The following is a 12,421-nucleotide window of genomic DNA, read 5'->3' on the forward strand; positions in this document are numbered from 1 at the left end:
ATCTGTCTTGTGAGTAATAAAGGAACAAAGTACGTGTTAGTTTGGGACAAAGTACCTGTTAGTTTGCTGGGGCTGCCATAATGAAGGACCACAAATGGTTGAAACCACAGAAACTTGTCATCTCACAGTTCTGGAAGCTAGACAGTCAAAACTGAGGTATTAGCAGGGTTGATGGCTCCTGAGGATGTGAGGGAAAATTGTTTCATGCTTCTCTCCTCACTTTTGGTGTGTTGTTGGAGTCTTTGGCATTCATTGGCTCGTGACAGCCTAACTCCTGTCTTCCTGAGGTGTTCTCTCTGTGTCTTTGTCCCTGTGTCCATATTTCCCCTTTTAATAAGAAACCCATCAGATTGATCTATTACCCAACCTTGCAGTGGTGTTGTACTTGACCATCTTGGGAGTAAGATCACACTCACAGATGCCGGCTAACTCCCACATACTCTGGAGGGTCCTGATTCAAGCCCCAGCAAAGGAGGGCAGCAGACTCTGTGGGAGGGAGCTGGAACTGAACCGGAGAGATGTATTAATTCTGTTCCCCTCATCCTTAAATCTCTTTAGGACATCCTTATCCATGCATCTATAAGAGTATGGGAAGAAGGAGTGGGGCCCACACTCAAAGCAAAGACTTCTTCAAACTCTGCATTCAAGCTCAGGTCCTAACTGGCTCTGAAAGCAATGTAAATGACTAAAAAAAATTTCATGTTCTCAACCTCACAGGACATCTACGAAATGGAAATAGAAGCAGTAAGATACACTGAAAGGAATAATATTAACACAGGAATGATGTGGCCTGATTGCTTTCTTTTTTCTTTGGCTTTTATTTTTTTTATATTGAAGTATAGTTACAAGTGTGCAGTATAGTGACTCCTAATTCTTAAAGGTGGTCCTCCATTGTAATTGGCCTTCCCTCATGGCTCAGTTGGTAAAGAATCCACCTGCAATTCAGGAGATGCAGGTTCAATCCCTAGGTTGGAAAGATACCCTGGGGAAGGAGATGGCAACCCACTCCAGTATTCTTACCTGGGAAATCCCAAGGACAGAGAAACCTGGCAGGCTACAGTTTGTGGGGTCACAAGAGTTGGACATAACTTAGTGACTAAACCACCACCACTGCCACTCCATTATAGTTATTATAAAATACTGGCTTTATTACCTGTGTTGTACAATATATCCTTGTAGCTTATTTTATGCATAGTTGTACCCCTGAACCCCCTACCACTCCCCCCGCTTCCCTCTCACCACTGGTAACTACTAGTTTGTTATGTCTGTAAGTCTGCTTCTGCTTATTTTTTGTTGTATTTACTAGTTTGTAGTGTTTTTTTGGATTCAACATATAAGTGATATCATGAAGTATTATAGCTTTCTCTATAATAGAGGATAGAGAATTAACTGACTTATTTCACTTAGCAGGAAAGTGAAAGTGAAGTAGCTCAGTCATGTCCAACTCTTTGCAACCTCATGACCTGTAGCCTACCAGGCTCCTCCCTCCATGGGATTCTCCAGGCAAGAATACTAGAGTGGGTTGCTGCTTCCTTCTCCAGGGGATCTTCCCGACCCAAGGATTGAACCCTGGTCTCCTGCATTGCAAGCAGACGCTTTAACCTCTGAGCCACCAGGGAAGCTCTCACTTAGCATAATGACCTCCAAACCCATCCATGTTGTTGCAAATGGAAGAATTTCATTTTTTTAATGACTGGGTAGTCTTCCATTGTATATATGTTCAGGTGGATTCATGATAAAGAATCTGCCTACCGGTGCAGAAGACACAGGAGACATGTGTTCAAGCCCTGGGTTGGGAGGATCCCCTGAAGAAGGAACTGACAACCCACCCCAATATCCTTTCCCAGGAAATCATATGGACAGAAGAGCCTGGTAGGCTATAGGCCATAGGGTTGCAAAGAATCAGACACACCTGAGTGACTAAGCACACACACACACAGACACAACCCCCACATCTTTTTTTATCCATTCATCTAGCTGATGGACACTGAGGTTGCTTCCATACCTTGGCAGTTATAAATAATGCTACTGTGAATATTGGATTGCATGTATCTTTTTGTAATTCATGTATTTTTGTCAGATATATTCTCAGGAGTAGAATTTAATATATTTTCCCATGGACAGTACTCTTGCCTGGAAAACCCCATGGACGGAGGAGCCTGGTGGGCTGCAGTCCACGGGGTCGTGAAGATTCAGACACGACTGAGTGACTTCACTTTCACTTTTCACTTTCATGCATTGGAGAAGGAAATGGCAACCAACTTCACTGTTCTTGCCTGGAGAATCCCAGGGACGGGGGAGCCTGGTGGGCTGCCGTCTATGGGGTCACACAGAGTTGGACACGACTAAAGTGACTTAGCAGCAGCAGCAGCATGGACAGATACCAAAACTTAAATAGGTTAGATTTAAGATTTTTATAATACAAAAGAAGTAACCTACAGAATGTCAATATGTAAAAATAATTTGGAATCCTATGAAAACTGAGTCTCTAGCAACCCTAATTGGGATTATCTGCCTAAGTGGGGAAACCAAACAAAAACCCATCCCAGTGATTTCCAGGGTTACCTTAAATGGACCCAGGATAAGTGAAGTTTTAGAATTAAGCCCTTTGAAAAGAGCTTAGGTTTAAAAGTTAAGACAGTTTAAATAATTTCTTCTGAAACTAATGATCCGACTCATGAGTTTCTCTTACACCAACAAGAAGTGCGTAAACACCCAGCCGGCGACCCACCCAAGTCTGGCCAGCAAAGGTGCTACGCAGGCTCCTGGTTTCATACCTGGCCTTTGGAGATAAACAAATCTCAGCCCCTGTTCAGCCTCTACCAGCTCTGAGCCTTGGCCAGGTTGCCTCACCTCTCCAGGCCTCAGTTAGCTCGTCTCTCAAACAGACTGGTGGGTGCACAGCTCCTAGCATCCTGGTGAGGATGAAATGAGATGATGACTGTATCATCATAAAGTGCTAGGACCTTGCCCAGTGGATTGTGAGAGCTCAATAAACAGTGAGTATCAGTTTTAAAAAGCCTAAGAGTGTGGTTCTTCAGTTTCTTCAACTCCAACAGAGAAAAACTGTGTGATGTATTAAATTCTAAATCGGCACATCCTCGAACACTGCCTTTTGTGCCACTAATGAAAGGACATGCCTTTTTCAAATGCCAAAGTCCCACAAAGGAAATAACTGCAAATTATATACATCTCCTCAGCACCCCTCCCTTCCAAAAGGAGGACAGCTTTTCATTTATAACCACTGGACATCTTAATCCAAGAAGAATCCTCATCATATTGTAGATTGATGTCATGGGAACAAAGCCTATTACGAATCAGTACCACAGTGCATCTTTCCTAGCTGTCCCAAATTTCAAAGGGCTAGATTACCCTGCTGTGTATTTCTTTTTCCAGTTCAAAGCTTAAAAGAAGTTCACAAGAGAAACTGGCCCATACAGTTCAACTAACTTTAGTGAGAAACAGCGTGTCCACTGGGTAAATACAAAAATGAGACCCAGACTTCCCAAGGCTCAGGATTTCCATGCTAATTGAACCGTCATAAAATATATATACCAAAATAAAGAATGTTTTTATGTGTCATTCTTCATAACACCCATAGGGATGGATATTATCCAAAATTAAAGTGGTACAAGGGCAACATTTTTAAAATAAATGGGATGAATTAAACATCAATATTTCCTGTTACAAACATTTAAAGACAATGTGCTGTCTCCTTTTTGTCTTACATCTGCTCTGATTCTTCAGTTTGGTTTCAAATATATAACTGCTTCCTGACTCCTACCAGTTCATTAATTATTAACAGAAGTCTATCAAGAACTCAAACCTCTGTATTAAGATAGTATAGTTTACATTGGAATGCAAATACATTTCTTCCCCTCAAAGAGGGCTTGGTTTATTGTCTCAGAATAAAAAGAATATGCTTTTTATTTTTAGTTTTTAAATTTATTTTATTAAAGAATATTGTTTACAATTATTTCTGCTATATAGCAAAGTGATTCTTTTATGTATTTATATATATATATATATATATGTATATAATAATCATTTTCATGGTCTTTCCCACTATGCTTTATTGCAGAATATCGAATATAGTCCTCTGAGCTATATAGTAGGACCTTGTTGTTTATCCATTCTATGTATAATACTTTGCATCTGCTAATTCCAAATTCCCAATCCATCCTGCCACATCCCTCCCCCTTAGCAACCGCAAGTCTGTTCTCTATGTCTGTGAGTCTGTTTCCATTTCATAGGTAAGTCTATGTCATATTCTAGGTTCCACATGTAAGTGATATCCTATGATATTTATCTTTCTCTGTCTGACTTACTTCAGTTCAGTTCAGTTCAGTCACTCAGTTGTGTCCGACTCTTTGCAACCCCATGAATTGCAGCACGCCAGGCCTCCCTGTTTATCACCAACTCCCGGAGATCATTCAGACTCACGTCCATCGAGTCTGTGATGCCATTCAGCCATCTAATCCTCTGTCGTCCCCTTCTCCTCCTGCCCCCAATCCCTCCCAGCATCAGAGTCTTTTCCAATGAGTCAACTCTTCGCATGAGGTGGCCAAAGTACTGGAGTTTCAGCTTTAGCATCATTCCTTCCAAAGAAATCCCAGGGCTGATCTCCTTCAGAATGGACTGGTTGGATCTCCTTGCAGTCCAAGGGACTCTCAAGACTCTTCTCCAACACCACAGTTCAAAAGCATCAATTCTTCGGTGCTCAGCCTTCTTCACAGTCCAACTCTCACATCCATACATGACCACTGGAAAACCATAGCCTTGACTAGACGGACCTTAGTCGGCAAAGTAATGTCTCTGCTTTTGAATATGCTGTCTAGGTTGGTCATAACTTTTCTTCCAAGGAGTAAGCATCTTTTAATTTCATGGCTGCAATCACCATCTGCAGTGATTTTGGAGCCCCCAAAATAAAGTCTGTCACTGTTTCCACTGTTTCCCCATCTATTTGCCATGAAGTGATGGGACTGGATGCCATGATCTTCGTTTTCTGAATGTTGAGCTTTAAGCCAACTTTTTCACTCTCCTCTTTCACTTTCATCAAGAGGCTTTTTAGCTCTTCTTCACTTTCTGCCATAAGGGTGGTGTCATCTGCATATCTGAGGTTATTTATATTTCTTCCAGCAATCTTGATTCCAGCTTGTGCTTCTTCCAGTCCAGCATTTCTCATGATGTACTCTGCATATAAGTTATAATAAACAAGGTGACGATATACAGCCTTGACGTGCTCCTTTTCCTATTTGGAACCAGTCTGTTATTCCATGTCCAGTTCTAACTGTTGCTTCCTGACCTGCATACAGGTTTCTCAAGAGGCAGGTCAGGTGGTCTGGTATTCCCATCTCTTTCAGAATTTTCCACAGTTTATTGTGATCCACACAGTCAAAGGCTTTGGCATAGTCAATAAAGCAGAAGTAGATGCTTTTCTGGAACTCTTGCTTTTTCCATGATCCAGCAGATGCTGGCAATTTGATCTCTGGTTCCTCTGCCTTTTCTAAAACCAGCTTGGACATCAGGGAGTTCACGGTTTACATATTGCTGAAGCCTGGCTTGGAGAATTTTGAGCATTACTTTACTAGCCTGTGAGATGAGTGCAATTGTGCGGTAGTTTGAGCATTCTTTTGCATTTCCTTTCTTTGGAATTGGACTTACTTCACTTAGTATGATAATCTTTAGGTCCATCCATACTTCAGTCTTTTTATGGCTGAATAGTATTCCATTGTATATGTTTATGTGTGTATACAATGTGTCAATAGATACTTAGGTTATTTCCATGTTTCCATGTCTTGGCTATTGCAAATAGTGCTGCTGTGAACATAAGGATGTCTGTTTCTTTTTGTATTGAACTTTCATCTCGATATATGCCCAGGAACAAGATTGCTAAATCACATGGAAGCTCTATTTTTAGCTTTTTGAGGAACCTCCATACCATTTTTCGTAATTACTGCACCAGTCTACAAAGAATATGCTTTTTTGAGGTAGCATTGTGTTGGTTGAATTACTAGAAGGGCTTGGTTTCCAAAAGGCTTACAAAACAGTTTCCTTTGCCTGAACAACAATCGATATTAATGTTTTCTGGGCATCTTGGGTAATGTAAAGACATTAAGATGCAATGCTTGCTTTAGGAACCAATAAGTTAAGTAGGATGGAGTGTTTAGAGACCACAAAGACAACAGGTAGTGTATGGTAAAGATTATTCCTGTGCTGTAGTGGACACTGGGTAGTATTCTGAGCCATGAGGCAAGCTTCAGACTTGAGGGAGTGGAAAGGGTTAAACATTTAAGGTTGAGGAAGAGTGAATGTCCTGAGCCATGCTGTGGATATGGATATGACCTAGATACAGATGGAAGGAGGTGACAAGTAGCCTGCCTTGGCGTGTTTAGCAGACACAATTGATGTTCTGCCTTGTATGCTCTTGACCTTCCTGAGTTCACCCACACCTGTGGGAGATAACTCCTTACACCCCAACCCCCACTTCAGCTTCTTGTTCTGCTTCTCTGCCTAAGAGGAGAGTTGGCAAGCAGGCAGCAGTTTCAACCTAAAAATGTAAAAGTGTGTATGTGCTGAGGAGGGTGGGGCTTAACGCCCTCAGAGTAAACCTCAGCCCAGGGAAGATGGAGCCCATGAGTAAATGTCCTCTGAGGTGGTGGTTCTGAAGTATGTTCCCCTTCACTTTCCCAGGAGATTTCAGTGGGATTGAGCCCCAGGTGCCCACAACCATAAGCCCATTGGTAACTCAATGTTGACTTTCCTCCCTTCCTTCTTTGTGCTTCATAAACTAGATTCTCCCACGTCTTTGTCTCAGCATCTGTTTGGGGGGTATTGAGACAGAATCCAATGGGATGAAGGATTATGTTCCATGATGTGGTCCCTGCAGAGGACACTGGGAAAGTTCCTGCTGCTTCTCAGTATCATTAGCATTTCAGCCATGAACCACCGGCTTGCAGTTCCCCAAATGTGCACACTTGCTCACACCATAGGTCCGTCGCTGGTCCTCTGCCCACCAGGAGAAATAGTACCCACGCCTGTTCACCTCCAGTCGGCCTATGGAAGTTGCTGTTTCTCTCTCCAGATTTAGACCATACATGGATTTCTCTGTGCAAACTCTCCTCTACTCCAGTTCGCTAGTCTCTTACAGAGCTGGGCACACCTTTCTCTCCATATCCTTGATCTGTCATAGCATTTAGTACATGATTTGTAGACAGCTGGTCTACCTAGCTGTCTGTGACTTAACTGAGAACTCCTAAGGGCAGGTTGGGATTTCTTCCTTGATTTCTCCAAATTCTTAGAAACTAACCTATCCAATACCATACCATGGGTATGGTAAATAAACAAATGCTCAATACATGTGGTTTTTTTTGTTGTTGTTGTTTGGTGTTTTTTTTTTTTTTTTGAAATAACAGTGTCCTAGATGGTACCCAGTGACTCCTGGCTTTTTTATTTCCTAGTAAGAATCTCTGCAACTGGGTTTTATTTTCATAGGTCTTTGCCCTTATTCTGAGCCTAAACTTCTCAGGCCTGGAAACAGAGTTTGGTTAACCTCCTAAACATGAGAGAAATGTATTAATCTGCTGAGGCCAGATTAATACTTCTACCCCTCACTCCATTCTGGCAGAAATACAGAAAAAGCCTACTTGTGTATCTTCACTCTCACAGTGATAGTAGATCTTTTGGAGAGCTACATTTTCCCGTTTACAACATATTTTTCCATGATAACCTCTTTCTCAAATTTTCCAGCTGCTTTTGTTCACATTTTAATGCCATTCACTTCTTTTTTCTCATCTCATCAATTTGATTCTTGTAGATTTTTCCTCATCTCACCTCTCTCCAGAGTCAGAGCTTTTTTTTTATTCAAGTCCCTGAATTCATTTCCTATTTGGTGCCTAAGTAGACTAAAAGCTCCAGCAAAGGCGAGACCTCAAATGTTAAATTCCAAAATCCATCCACCAGTCTTTGGCTGGCCTAGATTGGATCTGCTCTCCTGTGTTGGCCTACCTGTCCTGGAGTCCCACCTTTGTTTGGGAATCTTTCCTTTTGCTTTTGTTCCCCCTTTCCTTTTCTCTCTGCCCTTACAGGAAGGATCCCCAGCATTACTTTCTCAGCCTCCGCTTCTCACTCTCCAACAGCTCCTGCCCTCTTTCAGTGCTGTCACTGCCCCTGCCGCCAGTCAGCTCCCTTTATTGTCTCTAGCTCTAAGCCTTCAACAAAATCCAAGTTCTGCCCTCCACCTTGCTCTTGAGTGTCTGCACTCTGTTCTGTGAGTGACTCCAACTCATAGTAAGAAGGAAAACCCCTTCCTTCTTTTCCAGCTTCTACTTTCTTGATCACAACCATTGTAGTCATTGCAGATTCTTTCCCTCTGTTTCCCTTCAGAGTCAATCAGATACAAAGTCATAAAGAACTTAACCTCCAAAAGATCTACTACATTCAGATAAACTGCTCTATTCTTACTACTGCTGCCATCTTTAAAGGCTTTCCTGAACCTGGTTTGGAATAGCTTTCTGATTCATCTTTCCACCTGAATCTCTCCTTCATCCGTCTACTCACTGTTTGCCACTAGGTGAGTTTGTTAGTGTCATCGTTCACAATTACATGGCAGTGAGAACCCTTGAGTGGAAATCTAGAAACTTCAACACTGAACAACTAACTACTAATCTTTATCCTCCAGAATTTCACTGCACCATCTTTAAAATGTGAAAAATGGGCTAAATTATTTCTACATCTCTGTCTTGTTCAATGTTTTTTTTTCAGTGCATTTATTAGGATATAATTTACATACTTCATAAAGTTTACTGCTTAAAGTGTACAATATTTTTGAACATATTCACAAGTTCTATCATCTAATTTTAGAATATCTCTATCAACCTTAAAGCAAACCATTAACAGTCACTCCTCATTTCCCCAGCCCCAGCCTCCACCATGAGGCAGCTGCTAATATATTTTGTCTTTATAGGTTTGGCTGCTGTGTGCATTTTATAAAAACATGATCAAACCACATGTAGCCTTTTGTGTCAGGCTCCTTAATGTTTCCAAGATTTATCCCTGCTGTAGCATGCATCAGTTCAGTCCAGGCACTCAGTTGTGTCTCTTTGCTACCCCAAGGACTGCAGCACACTAGGCTTCCCTGTCCATCACCAACTCCCACAGCTTACTCACACTCGTGTCCATACAGTTGATGATGTCATCCAACCATCTCATCCTCTGCTATCTCCTTCTCCTCCTGCCTTCAGTCTTTCCCAGCATCAGGGTCTTTTTCAATGAGTCAGTTCTTCGCATCAGGTGGCCAAAGTGTTGGAGTTTCAGCTTCAGTATCAGTCCTTCCAATGAATATTCAGAAGTGATTTCCTTTAGGATGGATTTGTTGGATCTCCTTGCTGTCCAAGGGACTCTCAAGAGTCTTCTCCAACACCACAATTCAAAAGCATCATTTCTTCAGTGCACAGCTTTCTTTATACTCCAACTCTCACATCCATACATGACCACAGGAAAAACCATAGCTTTGACTAGGTGGACCTTTGTTGGCAAAGTAATGTCTCTGCTTTACAATATGCTGTCTAGGTTGATCATAGCTTTTCTTCCAAAGAACAAGTGTCTTTTTATTTCATGGCTACAGTCACCATCTGCAGTGATTTTGGAGCCCAAAAAAATAAAGTCCAACACTGTTTCCACTGTTTCCCCATCTATTTGCCATGAAGTGATGGGACCGGATGCCATGATCTTAGCATTCTGAATGTTGAGCTTTAAGCCAACTTTTTCACTCTTCTGTTTCACTTTCACCAAGAGGCTGTTTAGTTCTTCACTTTCTGCCATAAGGGTGGTGTCATCTGCATGTCTGAGGTTATTGATATTTCTCCTAGCAATCTTGATTCCAGCTTGTGCTTCTTCCAGCCCAGTGTTTCTCATGATGTACTCTGCACATAAGTTAAATAAGCACGGTGGCAATATGCAGCCTTGACGTACTCTTTTTCCTATTTGGAACTAGTCTGTTGTTCCATGTCCCGTTCTAACTGTTGCTTCTGGACCTGCATAGAGATTTCTCAAGAGGCAGGTCAGGTGGTCTGGTATTCCTCTTTCAGAATTTTCCACAGTTTGTAGAGATCCACACAGTCAAAGGCTTTGGCATAGTCAATAAAGCAGAAGTAGATGTTTTTCTGGAATTCTCTTGCTTTTTCAATGATCCATCGGATGTTGGCAATTTGATCTCTGGTTCCTCTGGCTTTTCTAAATCCACCTTGAACATCTGGAAGTTCACGGTTCACATAGTGTTGAAGCCTGGCTTGGAGAATTTTGAGCATTATTTTGCTAGAGTGTGAGACGAGTGCAATTGGTCATTTAAACATTCTTTGGCATTGCCTTTCTTTGGCATTGGAATGAAAACTGACCTTTTCCAGTCCTGTGGCCACTGCTGAGTTTTCCAAATTTGCTGGCTTATTAAGTGCAGCCCTTTAACAGCATCATCTTTTAGGATCACATTTTTATGGCTGAACAATATTAAATTTATAGATATACCACACTTTATTTACCCATGAATCAACTGATGGACATTTTTATTTCTGCTTTTTGGCAATTAGGGATACTATTGCTATGACAGCTGTAAAATTTTAGACATTATTCTTATCATAGCAAGAGAGAAATGGAGTAATATTCCATTTTTCATTATTCTTCACAGATAAGCTGTAGAATACTATTTTTACACTGGGATGGGGAACTCACAAAGGAAAAGTCTACTGACAAAAGTCTGAGAAGGTGTCTCACCCTCCACACATGAAAAAACACTTGAAGAAGTTTGTTACTGCTTTCAACTGTGTAGCCATGTCTATTAAAAGCCACTTGTAAATAGCTAACTTCAGCTCTGGCATGCCATAGATTAGCCATATTTGTTTTCCAGGGAAGATTATAAATAGAGGGGGAAGGGGGGAGTGAAACAGAATGTATTTTGCAAATGAGCCCAGATGGAAAACTAACAGATGGCCATGCACTGTATTTTGTGTGTTCAGACCTACATTTAAATTAAAAATTTTCATAATTATGATTAACGTCTGTAGCAACACTAGTTTTCCTGTGGTGGCATCATATATCATGTATTGGAGGTATTGAATAGAACATTTTCATGAAAAGGTTGCAGACTTTATACAAATTTTGGTACTTGCCTGCCCTACACTTAAGAAGGAAACAAAACAAAACCTCACTCAGCAATGACAGAAAGTGCTGAGAAAACTTCAGTGCAAGTGGACTTTCTATAATAAGCCCGTCTGCCGCCATCTGGCTTTTCCTCCCATGTTAAAACTCAAAGCCAGTCATTCTGTGCAGAGGGGAAAATAATGGGCCCTTATTTGCATGGCTATATTTTTTTTTAGATTCTGATGTGAAGATTTTTCTTTGGGATCACATGCAGTTTTTGATTTTCATCAACATAAGCATTATTTGTTTTCTGATATCTCTCTCATCTTATATGTTACGCAGCTTCATTTCATTTGCTTCTATCCTTTTCCGCTTGCCCTTGGTGACTCTGTCTTCTTACTTTCCCAGTCTTCTTAGAAGTGGGCAGTGTTGAGGAAGGTCTATGAAATTTCGGTCCTCACAGAATCAGGACTCGGGAGTCTGCACAGTAAAGCCTGACCCACTCTTTCTAGAGCTTTTGGTCAATTAGGTGGCCATTGTGCAAACTCAGATTCTAGATGAATAAAATGAGGGACTCTCAGTTCTCTTCATGAGGTGTCTAATCCACTCTGCCTGTTTTTGGTCTGCCATGGTGCTCTACTCTGGGATGTATCCAGGCTGCCTCCCATTTGGGTGATTCCTTATTCTTTCCTTCTCCTCCTCTGACATACTCTTCACCTCATGTTGGATTTTTACCTCCATTACAACGTCACAACTTGGCCCATTTGTGACTTACAACTCTGTCTACATGTTGACATTTTGCCTTGAGCCAATTATTCCTCCCCCGGCATAATTTTTGTTTTCCTGTATGAGAAATATCATACCCTGTTGTGCTTGTTACTTGACTCCAACACAACACAGTCCTCAAGGTGACTCCTCCTAGGTCCTCTAACGGCCAGGCTCCCCTCTAGTGGAGCTCCAGCTGGACAGACCAATCGCTATATTGCTCTGGGATGCCACTGACAACAGCAAGTCTACACATAGGAGGGTATTTTTCTTGACTGATTCCCTACAGCTGCTTCATTTTGACCAAAACAGCAAATAATATTGACAAACATTCTGAATTCTTGTGGTGGTAAGACCCAAGGTTTACAGTTGGGACACTAGTTCATTTATATTAACATCCACTGAGTCTGAAAAGTGGAGTTGAAGAAACTTATTTTAGATAATTTCCAGCTTTTCAAGAAGTCATGTGAAAGGGCGGAGGTAGTGATGGGGAATAAAACCGAGAAGTGGTGGTCCATCCCTT

The sequence above is a fragment of the Ovis aries genome, chromosome 2, assembly GCF_016772045.2.
Source record: "Ovis aries strain OAR_USU_Benz2616 breed Rambouillet chromosome 2, ARS-UI_Ramb_v3.0, whole genome shotgun sequence".
Classification (NCBI taxonomy): domain Eukaryota; kingdom Metazoa; phylum Chordata; class Mammalia; order Artiodactyla; family Bovidae; genus Ovis; species Ovis aries.